Source organism: Lissotriton vulgaris, chromosome 9 (genome assembly GCF_964263255.1).
Source record: "Lissotriton vulgaris chromosome 9, aLisVul1.2, whole genome shotgun sequence".
Lineage (NCBI taxonomy): Eukaryota > Metazoa > Chordata > Amphibia > Caudata > Salamandridae > Lissotriton > Lissotriton vulgaris.
The window spans coordinates 1,027,380,622-1,027,394,547 of NC_141697.1; positions in this window are offsets into that span (position 1 = coordinate 1,027,380,622).

A 13,926-nucleotide genomic window follows, 5' to 3' on the forward strand; every position below is an offset into this window, starting at 1 on the left:
GGCCCAGGATCAGGTCTGTCTCAGATACAATCTGTAGAACTTGTGTGACCTGCCAGGCTAGTAAGAAGAGGTTTAAAATCCCCTTAACCCACTGCATGTTGTTGGCACACCCTTTGAGAAGGCGGGCATTGACATTGTAGAACCTATTGATCCCCAGACTGCTTCAGGCAACAGGTTTATCCTGGTTCTGGTGGATCATACCACTAGGTATCCAGATGCAATCTCTCTGAGAACCAGGACTGCACCTGCATTAGCAAAGGCCGTGAAGGGGATTCCTTCAAGAAGTGGTGTCTGACAGGGGCACAAATGTCATGTCTGTATACATACATACAGTGAATGTGAAAGGAATGTGGAGTAACTTAAAAGTTTTCCACTTTTACCACCCACAAACCAAAGGGACAGTTGAGTGAATCATCAAGACCCTCAAATTCATGATCACAGGCGTACCCAAGCCCATGAGGAATGAGTGGGACATCCTCTTACCATACCCGTTGTTTGCCTACAGAGACGTATCACAGAACGGAGTGGGCTTCTGCTCCTTTCAGCTTCTGTTTGGGCACTCTGAGTTTGGTCAAGGAAGGCTGGGAGAACTTTCCCAGAAATACTCCCCATGATGTAGTGAGCTGCATGCTGGCCTCCAGGAGCCAAATTTCTAAGTTATGGAAGCAAACATCTAGTAACTTTGAAGCCGGCCAGGCTTTCACAAAAGAGTGGTATGACAAAAATTCCACCACTGGGGTTTTGCAGCCTGATCAGCAAGTGATGGAGCCTGTGGAGCTCAAGGCCCTCCTGGATAGCTGGACTGGGCCTTATGATGTGATTGTGAACAGGGGCAAGACCACCTACCTTGTGGGTCTTAGGAATGCTAAGCAGTCCTACAGGGTGCTGCATGTCAATCACATCAAACCCCTCATTGCGAGGCCATGCTGCTGGTGAGTTAAGGTGAGGAGGAAGGGAAGACCTCTTAGCCTGCAGGGCGAAAGATGGGTCTGTGGAAGGAGGAATCCTTTCCTCCCTCTAACTCTTGGAAAACAGAGAGACAGCCACCAAATGTTGGGACAGTACTCATCTCTGTTTTCCCTTATCTGTAGGACTATCCACCAGTGTACCCATACTATGGACACAGCGGACAACTTCCCTGTTAAGAATACATCTTACATGTTGTCAGATAAGGTAAAGTCTAGCATTGAGGCTGAATTGTCCAAAAATGGGGGTGATAGATCTTGCTTCCTTGTTCACATTGAACATTCCAATTCGAATTAAATGTATCTGTAATCACTCTTTTGTTTTCAATTCCTTTTCACATTTACTTTTTCAATTAATTTCCTGACATTGTTGTCTTTTTCCATAAATCTCTTTTTATTAAGTATCCAATTCCATCACACCTAAAAGAGACCCACCCAACACGTTTCCTCTCTTATAGGGACTTCATCAGGGCAATTTGATTTATCCTTCTTCTCAAAATTATTCTTTTCCATTGATTCCCTGTTTAAATGTCTGATCGATCAGACAGGCCTAGGACACACACGCCGAAAGGCTGCTCGAATGGAGCCTAGACATTTGAATGGAGAATGAATGGAAAATAATGAGTTTGAGAAGGAGGATAATTGCCCTGAGAAAGTCCCTATAAGGGATTAAACAAGTTGGCTCGGTCTGTTTTTAAGTGTGATGAAATTGTTTACTTAATAAAAAGAACTTTATGGAAAAAGACACCATCGTCTGGAAATTAATTGAAAAACAAAATATGGAAAGTAATTGAAAACAAAAGAGTGATTACAGATACATGCAATTCGAATTGGAAAGTTCAATGTGAACAAGGAAATTTGGTTGCCCTCCTAATATGGTGAAAACATTAACTAAGGATTGAGTTTTATGCGCAGTCAAAACTCCAGGAGTGGGCATAAGAGAATTATAAGATTGTGATATTTGACCGGAGCCGTCCAGAAACACCACTGCTGGCTGTCTTTTGGGGGATAGAGCCTTTCAGTAGCCCCTTTTCCAGTTCTGTGGTTCTGGTACAAAAAGCTGTCCCAGCGGGCACCACACCTGAACTCAAGTTCTGTGCTTATTATGGAGTGCTACACTCAGTGACGAAAACAGATGCTCACCCCATCCCCCAGGCTGATAAGCTGATGAGCGGTTAGGGCCTGCCCAGTATTTTAGCACCTTTGATCTTACATCAGGGTACTGGCAGATCACCTTAACAGAGGAAGCCAAGGAGAGGTCAGCCTTCTCCACTCCGGAAGGCCAATATCAGTTTAGGCCGATGCTCATTGAATTAAAGAAGGCCCTGCCACCTTCCAGAGGTTGGTGAACTAGGTCCTTGCTGGTATGGAGGCCTTCTGTGCTATCTGGATGACATAGCTGTCTTCAGTAGCAGCTGGAAGGCCAACCCTTTTCACCTCCAGGAAGAGTTTCAGACTCTGCAACAAGCAAGCCTGACTATCGAGGCAAGTAGATGCCAGATAGGGCAGGGGTCTGTGGTGTAACCCCTTCAGGCCAAGATGGAAACTATCATGGGCTGGCTCTCCCACAAAACCCAGACTGAGGTCAGAGCATTCTTAGGCCTCACAGGGTAATATAGGAGGTTTGTCAAGGGTTATAGCACCATTGTTGCCCCCTTGACTGAGCTGACTTCCAAGAAGCAGCCTAGGAATGTGATTTGGGCAGAGGCATGCTAAACTGCATTTGATTCCTTAAGCAAGCCATGTGCACATCTCCTGTGCTCAGGGCACCTGACTTCTCTAAGGAGTTTATTGTTCAAGCGAATGCCTCAGAGCATGGCATAGGGGCAGTAATATCTCAACTTAATGAGAAAGACCTACCCTTCTGCTTGTTGCCCTGCTGTCTGCTGCTCTCTGCTGAAGGAGAGCTTGCATCTGCCTTCCCTCCAATTGTGCTCCAAGGTATTTTTGGCTCACCTCCTGTTGCTTGAGACTCAGGGATATCAAAGTTACTACCCCTGTTCCAGTGCCTGACTCACTGGAAATGGCCCAGATACTTGGAACACAGATTTTGACACATATCCTGTCTGAAGTGTAGCAGAACCTGCGCATCGACCTGGTTGTGGAAGTAAGAATCGGCCAATCAGAATTAGCGATTTGCCCCCTGAGATCAATGTATTGGACAGCATAACATCGCCGCTGCAGTTTGCAGGTATCGATGCATCCCCTCGACTGTGTGGAGCAACGGGGCACATCACTCGATGTCACTTTACTCCGGCTTCCGCCTACAGAACTAATGCATTACCATAAAAGCATGGAGAAAATTGACGCATCCTTGCCTTGAGGGGCCCAGATCGACGCAACTCAAGATGCATCTCGCTATCGTGACCAAGAAAGGTACATTGTTCACTGCAGCCTGCATGGGTCCTGTAGCTGGCGGGTCAGCACTCCACTGTGGTCGGCCTGGACTTTTTCTTTGGCCCGGAACCCCTAAAGCACTATTTGCCTCTAAGCACTACAATCCATTTATTCTTTTGAAATTGAATATCTCAACTTCTATTAATTGGATTTTTGTCATTTTGGTTTTGTTGTGTTCATAATATAATAATCTATTTTTCTGAACCTTTTTGTGATGTATTCATTGTATTACTCTGTGTGTTTCAAAAATACTTTACACTGTGCCTCTTTAGATACGCCTGACTGCTCAGTGCCAAGCTACCAAAGGATGAGCGCAGGCTATCTTTTAGTGTGTACTTAGCATACCCTGACTAGAGTGGTGATTCCTGCCTGGGCTGGGTGCCACACCACAGTCAACATAGAATTACAGTTCTAACAAATGTAATACATTTCTGGGAGGTTTATTTGGATACCTAGATGAGGGTTTACCTCTACCTTTTACCAGTTTTTGAATGTATACACGTTCCTGCACGGTGATCTTTTGGAATTAGAATAGTATATCTGACCCTGTCAGTGTAAGCACTCTCCCTAGTGTTGTTAGCCAGGAGCTTGAATAGTACATCTGACACCCCATTGTATGTACTTTCTCCATTGTTTGCTATTTGCTATTGTTTTTGGTTCTTTATCATTTTTGCTATATTTTTTTAGTATTTTAAATGCGTGAATTTTATGTAATCCTAAATATTAATAATCATGGTTGAGTAAACTTGAAATGTGTTTTAAAATGATTACTAATAATATGTGTATTTAGCGTTTTAATTTGTAATATAAATTTCAAATATTATATATAGTTAGTTAAAAACTATTTTATTGTGTATAATAATTGTACTGCAAATTATAATTTATATTAGCGTTTACTTTTTATTAATTTTATTTTTACTTAATTATATAAAGTTACATGGATGTTTCTATTTAAGCTAATAAAATAATGTTGATATGGTATATTTTATACACATACATATGCTTCAGTATATTAATTTTATTAAAAATAATGTCACTTTTAATCTATAATAAAGTTAAATCAATTATATATATTTTGCATTATAATGTTGATATTTTGCTCCACAATATTTTTAACCACCACATTATTGGACTATACATTATAAGTAAGGCTCCCGGTTTTGCGTTCAAACGTATTTTTACATATAAATACAGACGGAAACATATTTTTGCTTTTTCTGCATTTATATATAAAAACGGAAAAATGCCAATAAATAAGTTTAACCTTGTTGTGGTCTTCGAGCAGAAGGCAAGTCTGTCCCAGCGTAGGCGGTGACAGGGCTTATCCAATTTCAGCTGAGTCAATACAGAGGTTTGTGTTAAGGGGCCATTAGGCCTCCCTTTGTTTAAACCCTTCGATGCGTGTGACAAGGTCAGCTCGTCATGGAAGTTACCTGCGCTGTGCGTGTGATGAGTTGACCTTGTCACGTAACGCGGGATTTTTAAAATCGCAGCGCTCAGCGGGAAAACCGCTAGCGCGCATGCGGTTAAGTATCCTGACTCTGAGCATTCCTGGCGGGAGCAGAGGTGCGGCGGGATGCACACATAAAAGAAATGAAGGGAAAACAAATGCACCAAGCTAATCACTTGACAGATACTTGAGAGGCATGCTTTTGACTTGGTTCAGCCCCTAGATTCAAGAGATATGCATGCGCTTTACATCACACATTATACTTTCGTGTGAAATGATCTTTGGAGCCAGCTGATTGCTGGACCTCTAAGTGTGCACGATATCGATCTAATGGCCACTGTAGTAAGTGGGGTCCGCAGGTAAGAGCTAAGAGGTTGGCTGTTATTAGATCATCATCAGCACTCCTGGGCTTTGCTGGTAGGCTAGGCCTATGGAAGCTATACTAAAAATTTACAACAGTAAATCTGTGGCTATCGCACTGTATGGTTCCGCATTGTGGGGATATGTAAATGTGGAACCAATTCAGAGAGCGGAGAATAGATTTATCAGAACCCTACTTTCTGTACCCCAGTCGACCCCAACCTATTCCATTCATAAAGAAGTGGGTCTACAGTTTCTTTCTGATAAGCTGAGTATGGCCCCCTTGATTTTCTGGCTAAAAATGTGGATGAATGAAGAACTCCCATTAAATCATAAGATTATGTCTGATGTTCTGTCCCTGGATAAATCCAACAAGATTCCTTGGCTGGCCTATTTGGCCAGGGCATTTTCAGACCTAGGCCGCCCGGAGCGTTTTACCTCCCCTGAGAATATTAGGATCCAAGATCTTGACTTTGTGAAAAAGTCTTTTATGGGAAGGAAGGAAGCATGCCGCGAAGAACGCAAATTGGTAAAACCGGCAGTGAGGGATCATTGTTTACTGGTTAACTCGCCATCACTTGCACCCTACCTTGGTTTTGTCACAATCCCCTTCTATAGGTTCCTGTTAACCAAATTTAGATTTAATTTGTTACACTTTTGTTTAGGCTCTTTTAATAATTGGCAGAAGCCAGAATTAGCCCCGCCCTGTAGCTGCGACCAGTTTTCAGTGCAAGATACAATGCATTTTGTCATGTTTTGTGGGTTGTACTTAGAGCCAAGGAGAAAATATCTGTTGCCTATTCTTAAAGAGGCCAGCTTCACTCAAGTGAGACCGGCTCTGCTCTTTTTACAATTACTGCCTAATCCCCACATTACTTTTTGCATTGCTAATTTTCTGGTAGCCGCTTCAAGGGTGAAAGCTGTCTGTCAAGATTAGTCATCTATGTCAAACGCATTTTTAATTGTGTCACATTTTAAAAATTTGTTGTTAACATTCATTGTTTTTGTGTAAATAGGAAATTTTTTTGTATGAAATGTATTTTATCCTTTTTCTCTCTTTGTATAGTTTTTAAATAAGCCGAATAAAGATATTTTGACTGACACTGTAGTAAGTGTTGGAGGATATCAAAAGAGTGTGTATGCTGTGCCTTACAAATTTTACAACATACAGAGGGGAGGGGGAGAGGGAGAGTAGAGTGTTTTTTTGTTTGTGGACAGTTTTTGTTTACGTTAATGCGCACACATGGCTGCCAAGGTTTTACATTGTTATGTGTGACATTTTCATAATTTGGCAACGTTGTTAAGGTCCTCTTTAAGACTGTGGTGGGTGATTGCAGGACCAGTGCGACTTTCACAGGGAGCTCTGCACAGCACAGTATTTACTGCAGAGTACCGCAGCATTTTGGGTCTGAGGAGGCTTGAAAGAAATATATTCATTACTATAACACAAAGGAGGCCCAGAGGAGGTTTAAAGACCGACAAGAGTTTACTCCTCTACTCTACATATAGACCACGAAAAAGAAACCCTTGAATCTAACAATGTTGCTGTCAGTCTCCTTAGTTAAAGGGTCTATGCCTTGTAGATAAACTATTAAAGGCTAACAAATACATTGATTACATTATTTATGTGACTCACAGCTCGGCTTCCTCTTTGAGTGCATCTTGGGAAACAAGTCCTGTGTGTGTAGTAGCACCGTCGCAATCAAACTTTTATGTTTAGACTTAAAATCACAACACAGTATGAAGTTGTTTTCATGCACATACCACACACATTTTTCCCTTTCACTTGAGCACCTCTTCGATCTGGGTCCATGTGCATACTAATGAAAGAAAAAGTTATCGCAAAGATGTATTCAAACACACACTTCACATTCACATATCTCTCTCTCTTTCCTTTTAAGTGCCTGGAGGCCCCCCTTCTTTTATGTTTTCGAAGGAATCTCTATATTCTCTTATCTATGAATGCTGCATAGGATAGAGAATCCACTCAGGCCCATGCCAGGGTGAGTTGAGGTGCGACTCCCGACAGCAGCGGGTAAGCCTTATAATCTATACAGATTAACCTTTTGTTTGGCATTATTAATGCATTTTTTTCACAGAGGGGTGTTGTTCGGCACATATGATGGGAACACACAGCAGGAATGTGTTATCCTATCTGCTGCCCTACTATTTGTTTTTCTACATATTGAATAATCATACATTTTTTGCCTACAAATGCTCTCATAGCTCACATACCCTAACCTTGTTTTCAGTAGCAGCTGCTATGGGCAGAAGTGGTGCTGCCGGGGGATGTGGGGTATGTGGGGTGTGGGGGTTAAAAAAAATGAAGAAAAAAAATAAAAGGAAAAACAAATTCAACTTATCTGTGGGCTGCCATTCCTCCTCCATCACCTTCTTGTTCCGTTGAGGCAGAAAGCAGGACAGGAAGCACCCAGGATTCCAGACTCCCCTAGCCAATCACAACACTGCTGATAGCAGTGACATGATTGGTCTGAGCGCCGTGGTTCAGCTCTCAGATGGGGACTGGGAGTCTGGGCATGCTCTCCACCCAGGCTGGGCAACACAACCTGGTGGAGAACATGTCAAGTGCACATAAGTGTTTGGCCGGACCAAGGCGGCCAGCCAAACCGTAATTCGCACTTAGAGAATGCCCACCACTCCTCCCCCTGCTCTGTGGACAGTCCAGCCCACTCCGCCCCTACAGAGGAGTACTGAAAGATAAAATGATGATAACATGCTGTTATTATCATATTATTTTTCCTGTACGGCGATTCTCCTCCGCCTTAGCGGAGGAGCCGCCTCTGCTTGTGTTCCTGAAATGTTTGCATTAAAAAAAACTTTTTGTGTATGTCTTTCACAGGTTACTACCAGTCAATCCTCAACCTTCTGACATCTCATAGGATCACTGGATAGTTTTATATATTTTATTAAAACAGTTTTTTTGTGTTTTGATTTGAGCACTTTGAGCAACAGCACTGATATCTAGGACCTGAGGAAAGCCACAACACCTCTGTTCAGGGTTACAGGCTGAAACATGCCAACCTCTCTTTGACACTCTGAGCAGGTTTAATCACTCCCACAGTGCCCTGTTTTTTAATCCTGGCCCAGGGACAGCCCAATAAAATAATTTGCGAACCGTGTAGTCAACTTTTACTTATCACTTTTACTTGCTCCGCTGCCCTCATCCTTTAGCTCACCAATTGGGTATTTAGTATACCTCTCTCCTTCAAAAAACATCCCTGAGCTTCTTGCTCATAGTGAGGAGTTGTAGCCCATACCGTGGCTAGGCTTCACGGTACAAGGAGGTTCCCAATGATGAAGCATATCACCTATGGTGGATGAGGGAAACCTTCCGTTAAAGGGACACTTCACCACAGTTAGGTTCCCAGCTATGACAGTAACATTGATAGACCAAGGGTTTCTTTTTTGTGGCAATTTTTTGTGTAGGTGCCCACACCTATATGATTTCTAGGAGTGGGGGTAGTTGTGCATTTGTTGTTTAAATTTCAAAAATGTACATTACAAAACATGACAACTGTTGTAAGGTTGCAAAGTATTTTGGTTTGTCATTTATAGGTTAGATGTATGACTCTTATGACAAGTTATTCCAGCATAGGTTTTTTTTAACACTACTAAACTGCTTTTTCACAAGGTAACACTGCATAGAACAATCATGGCATCATTCCGAGTTGCCCAGAAACTTTTGCAGTAATTATCAATATCATGCGTTTTTTCTCATCACTAGGCCTTGATTAAGAGTTTAGGCGTTGTTAGAAATGGGTGTCTCTCGTTGGCAATGGCTTGCACCTTTGTCCAAGTAGGGACGCTTCTTCCTAGCCAGGGTAAGGGGGATACACTGCTAAAATAACCCCTGCTTACCCTGTGGGAGCTTGGCACAGCTTGGCACAAGCAGACAGGCTTATCTCAGAGGCAGTGTGGTAAGCATCTGTGACCACATACAGTAATACAGTGAAAATACTACAAATGGACACCACACCAGTTTAGAAAAATAAGCAATCTTTATCTCAACCAAACAAGACCAAAACAACAAAAATCCAACATACTATACCCAGAATATGACTTTTAGAAGGTAAAAATAGTTTGGTTGCAACTCTTTCAACACAAAGTACCTTGGATGCGTCAGGATCATAAACAAAAACAGCAGCAGGGAAGGTGATGCGTCAGTTCCTTATGCATAGGGAAGGTGATGCCTTGGTGCCTTGCTCCAGGGGAGGTGATACGTCAGTTTCTTACTGTCCCGCAGGGGAGTTGCTGCGTTGCTTCTTTACTGAAGAGGAGGTGATGCATCGGTATCTTACTATGTGGGGAGGTGATGCATCAGTTTCTTACTGCAGCCCTGGCGTTGTTGTAGACTTGCAGCTCTGGTGGGATGCGTGGGAATTTGGGTATGCGTCAGTTCTCGATGCGGTAGCAGAGGCAATGGCACTGCGTTGATCTCTCCAGCCACAGCCCCATGATGCATCGGTTCTTGCAGTCGCACAGCAGGGCCTGCGTCAGAGTTGGTGCGGTGATCTCGGACTTTCGAGATCGTCGAACAAGACTTGGCCTGCAGCGATTTCTCCAGCCGCGGGCAGGTGCTGGATCGGTTTCTTCAGCGCCACGTCGGTGATGTGTGGAAATTCTTCAGGCATGGCGGTGTTGGGTCAGAAAGAGGAGCGGATGCATCACACTTCTTCTTTTCCCAGCTCTCAGCAGCAGGAACAACCTACATAGCCCAACACTTGGAACAGGACCCTCTTGGCAGGGCAGAACACCAAGCAAGGAAGTTCAGGGGAGCTGATGGTAAAATCTGTGTGTCCCTGGGACTTCAGAAAAGGAGGCAAGCTCTACTTCCAGCCCTTGGAGAACTTCTTCAAGCAGGATACACAGCTCACAGCAAAGTCGTTGTCCCCTCCTTGGCAGAAACAGCCACTGCAGGCCAACTCCAGACCGCACACAGCAAAGGGACAGTACTTCTTCTTCAGCTTTCCCAGCTCTTCTCCTTGGCAGAGGTTCCTCTTTAGTCCAGAAGTAATCTAAAGTTCTGGGATTTGGGCCCCCATATTTATACTGCATTTTTCTTTGTTCTCTTGTGGCATAAAGGCTCTGTGCTCAGCCAAAACCAGTTCTGTCCTCCCTGGTGCAGCTTCCCGGCTGAAGGTGGAGACAGCATTTTGTAATGCATACCAGGCTCATTCAGGTGCAAGGAAATCTCCTCCCACTACTCTAAATGTAGCCCAGGCCTATTCACCCCATCCCTGACTCATCTAGGGAAGGCAGGACACATCACAACCCCTCCAGTGGCTGTCTACATTAAATGCACATCCCAAGCCCCTGTCACTGCAAAGCCAGACAGCCAATCCACAAATCAGCTGAGGCACACAGGATGGCTAAGCAAGAAAATACCAACTTTCTAAAAGTTGTATTTTCAAACACACAATATAAAAATCATCTCTACTAAAAGATGCATTTTTATATTCTGAATTCGGGCATACTAAACTGCAACTTCCTACCTTGTCCCAATGGGAAGTTATACTTATAAGATGTTATATATAAACTCCCATTCTATCCTATGGGACAGATAGCCTTTCCATACTGAAAAACGAATTACACTGGAGTTCACTACCAGGCATGTCACACACACCAGGACATGTCCTAAATGTCACATACACTGCACCATGCACAAAGGGGTACTTTCGGCCTAACTTAGGGGTGACTCACATGTAAGAAAAGGGAAGGTTAGGGCCTGGCAAGTAGGTGCACTTGCCAGGTCGACATGGCAGTAAAAACTGTGCACAGACACTGCGGGGGAAGGTCTGAGAACCCTTTGAAAGACTACTTATGTGGGTGGCACAATCAGTGCTGCAGGCCCCCTATCAGCATTGACTTACAGGCCCTGGGTACACACAGTGCACTGTACTAGGGACTTAGTAGCAAGTCAAATAAGCCAATCATGGAACCACCAATCCATTTTAACAATCTGCACAGAGAGCATATGCACTTTAGCACTGATTATCAATGGTTTAGTGCCCAGAGTCCTAGAACCAACAAAAACAGGGTCATAAACAGGAGGCCAAAAAGCAAAATGTCTGGTGCTAAACCCACTGGAAAAACCAGGTCTAACAGGCGTTATTTATCACACCTGATACATACTGATACCACGGGGTGCATTATTTACTGTGTGTTATAAATGACACCTATCACGAGTTTGTGGGGAATAACATGCAGATTTTGATGTTTAACGCACCAAATTTGCATATTACTGTAAATATCATACAATTTCCCCTGTTACATTTTGGCAGTTTTTACCTGCTGAAATTTTACAACAGCTTAGGAATTTAACGCATTAGATAATTATGAAATGAGATTAATATAGCCAAACTTGTAATTCCAATCCGTGCGTAAACAGAGATTTACGCACTGGTTGAAATGTATCTACTCACTCCTAATCAGGGCCTTAAAAGTGTATTTCCAGTCGCAGTGAGGCTTTCCATGAAGAATCGTTGCCCTGTGCACTGATTTCCCTCTTTCTGACCATTCCCTCCATTCACACATTTCTATGTTTTCCATAGTAAAATGTGAAAAGAAAATATTCGTTTGTAGGAGTTTTCTTTCCCGCACAACTCACAATTTGGAGGAAAATCTCTGTTGCAGCAGGATGAAAGTGCGAATCAGAGTAAGCCTATAATCTTGAGCCAGACCAATTTGTATAGGAAATCTAAGCTAAAGGTATACTTGCTGAGATATAATATGAATTACTTTTCTGTTTTGGCTGGAAACTGTATGTATCTTCGTGTAGAAATTGCAATCATTGGGGACTATAAAGAGCTTTACGAGTGACAGAAAAGCGCTGCCACCCTAATGTCACCATAAATGTCTTCACCCTCAAAAGTAAAGACCCTGTGGCTCTTGCATTAAGGTCCCTCACCTATACTGATCCACTACTTGGTTACAGGTTTAGTTGTCCGGAGTGCAGCTGGTGCAGTGGCACTGGGATCCGTTTTCCTAGCTTGCAATATGGCCTAAAGTACCTTCTTATGGCCTTGCACGGTAACGCGCTCTGGAACATTATTACAGGCCTGGTCTGTATCTTCCCCACTAAGTCTCTGTTTTCCAAGTTAAGTCATTTCCATGGACTCGTAGACATGCTCCGATGTGATTTCTCTTCAGTGTTGACCCAAATGGACAACAAGGTACTTTTGTCTCCCACCACCCACTGTCGCCCGCCGGTCCCTGACCTCTGTATCATTTAATCAGCAAAAATGAATAAAACAAAATAAACAGCAAATCACACATAATGACCATGCTTCAGTTCGGTAATTACAGCATTGTACAATCCGAGCGTCAAGCAGATCTTATGACTAAACGGGGTTTCGGCTTTCCATTTGCAAGAGATGTAATCATGGTTTTTGCTAGAGCTGTGCGCGAGGTTTCGACCGTGAAACATTATGAATAGTGAAATTGAAGCCCCCTTTCTATGTTTACCAAAAAGGAATGCGCCATGTCTGCTCAGCTCTTCAGACACCGATACATCAGATAGCCAAGACTTGCTCCGACCACGACTGAAGCTATCCTGTATCACTGCTGGCAGCGCCTGTGGAAATTGGCGCCAAAGTTATGTGTCTCCTCAGCAGGCAAGGAGCAAGTAATTGATTTGCAGTACCTTTCAGATGGGTTTTGAGGAACCAAGAGGGAAGTTTATTTCCATGCCGGCCTACCATTCCTACTTACGTAATGCTGAATTAACATTTATCTTACTCCACAATTCTTTCTTTCTGCCAAGTGCATAAAAAAAATCATGCTCACAGAGCCATTCGAAATCTGTACATCACAACGTTGAGGTCTCGAAAACCAGTACGCGGTGCACTCATGGTTTGTTGGTCTGGAAGTGTAACTTAGTTCTACAGATGGAGCAACGGTCACATGACACCAGGTTGTAACTTTGCTGTTGTACACGAGGGGACACCAAACTGAAATTAAAGGCCTTAATCCTGTATCTTTTAGCAAGGGGCCCACAAAAAACTGCAAAGTGTTATTTTGCCAGAGGTTCCCAAAATCAATGCATCAGAGCGGACTAATTCTTGAAAAAATATTTTAGTTTGAAGCATGCCCTTATAATGTGGCAACTGACAGCTATACAATTTAGAGTACTAATTCAAATGTAGAGTTCTACTTAATGGTGTTTGACCACAAAAGTCTTCTAGGCACTGACACTCATGTGAAATCTTTACTTGGTATGGCAAACTTTTTCGGCTTTCTAAATAGACGTAGGGTGCATAGCAAATAGCATTAACTTGTTTTGTAATGAACTGCTTAATACATCAGTTTTGGAATTTCTAAGCGCTTTAAATAGCAGAAAGAAGATTAATAAGCCGACATTATCCAATACTGATCTTTTACAGTGCAAGTGGAACAATGGAAACATTACTCAGGCAAAGCAGTGGAAATATATTCTACTACTTTCTACTATGTAGTTCAGTTCTTAAAATACCACTCAAATTGTCCACCAAACTCGAAACATTTACTCACCATATTTTATGTAGTTGGTTCTGACATGCATTGAAAGATTCCACACATTAGTGGAGGGAGTAGAGTGACCAGCCGCCAGATAAGATGGCTGCCTGTAATGGGAGTTCTGGCCTGGGGCCAGATGCACTATGCCCCATCGGGCCATTTGCAACCAGTAAAATGCATTTTCAAATGTACCAACCCTGTTTTGTGAGTTGGCAACCTATTACAGACTCACAATATAGG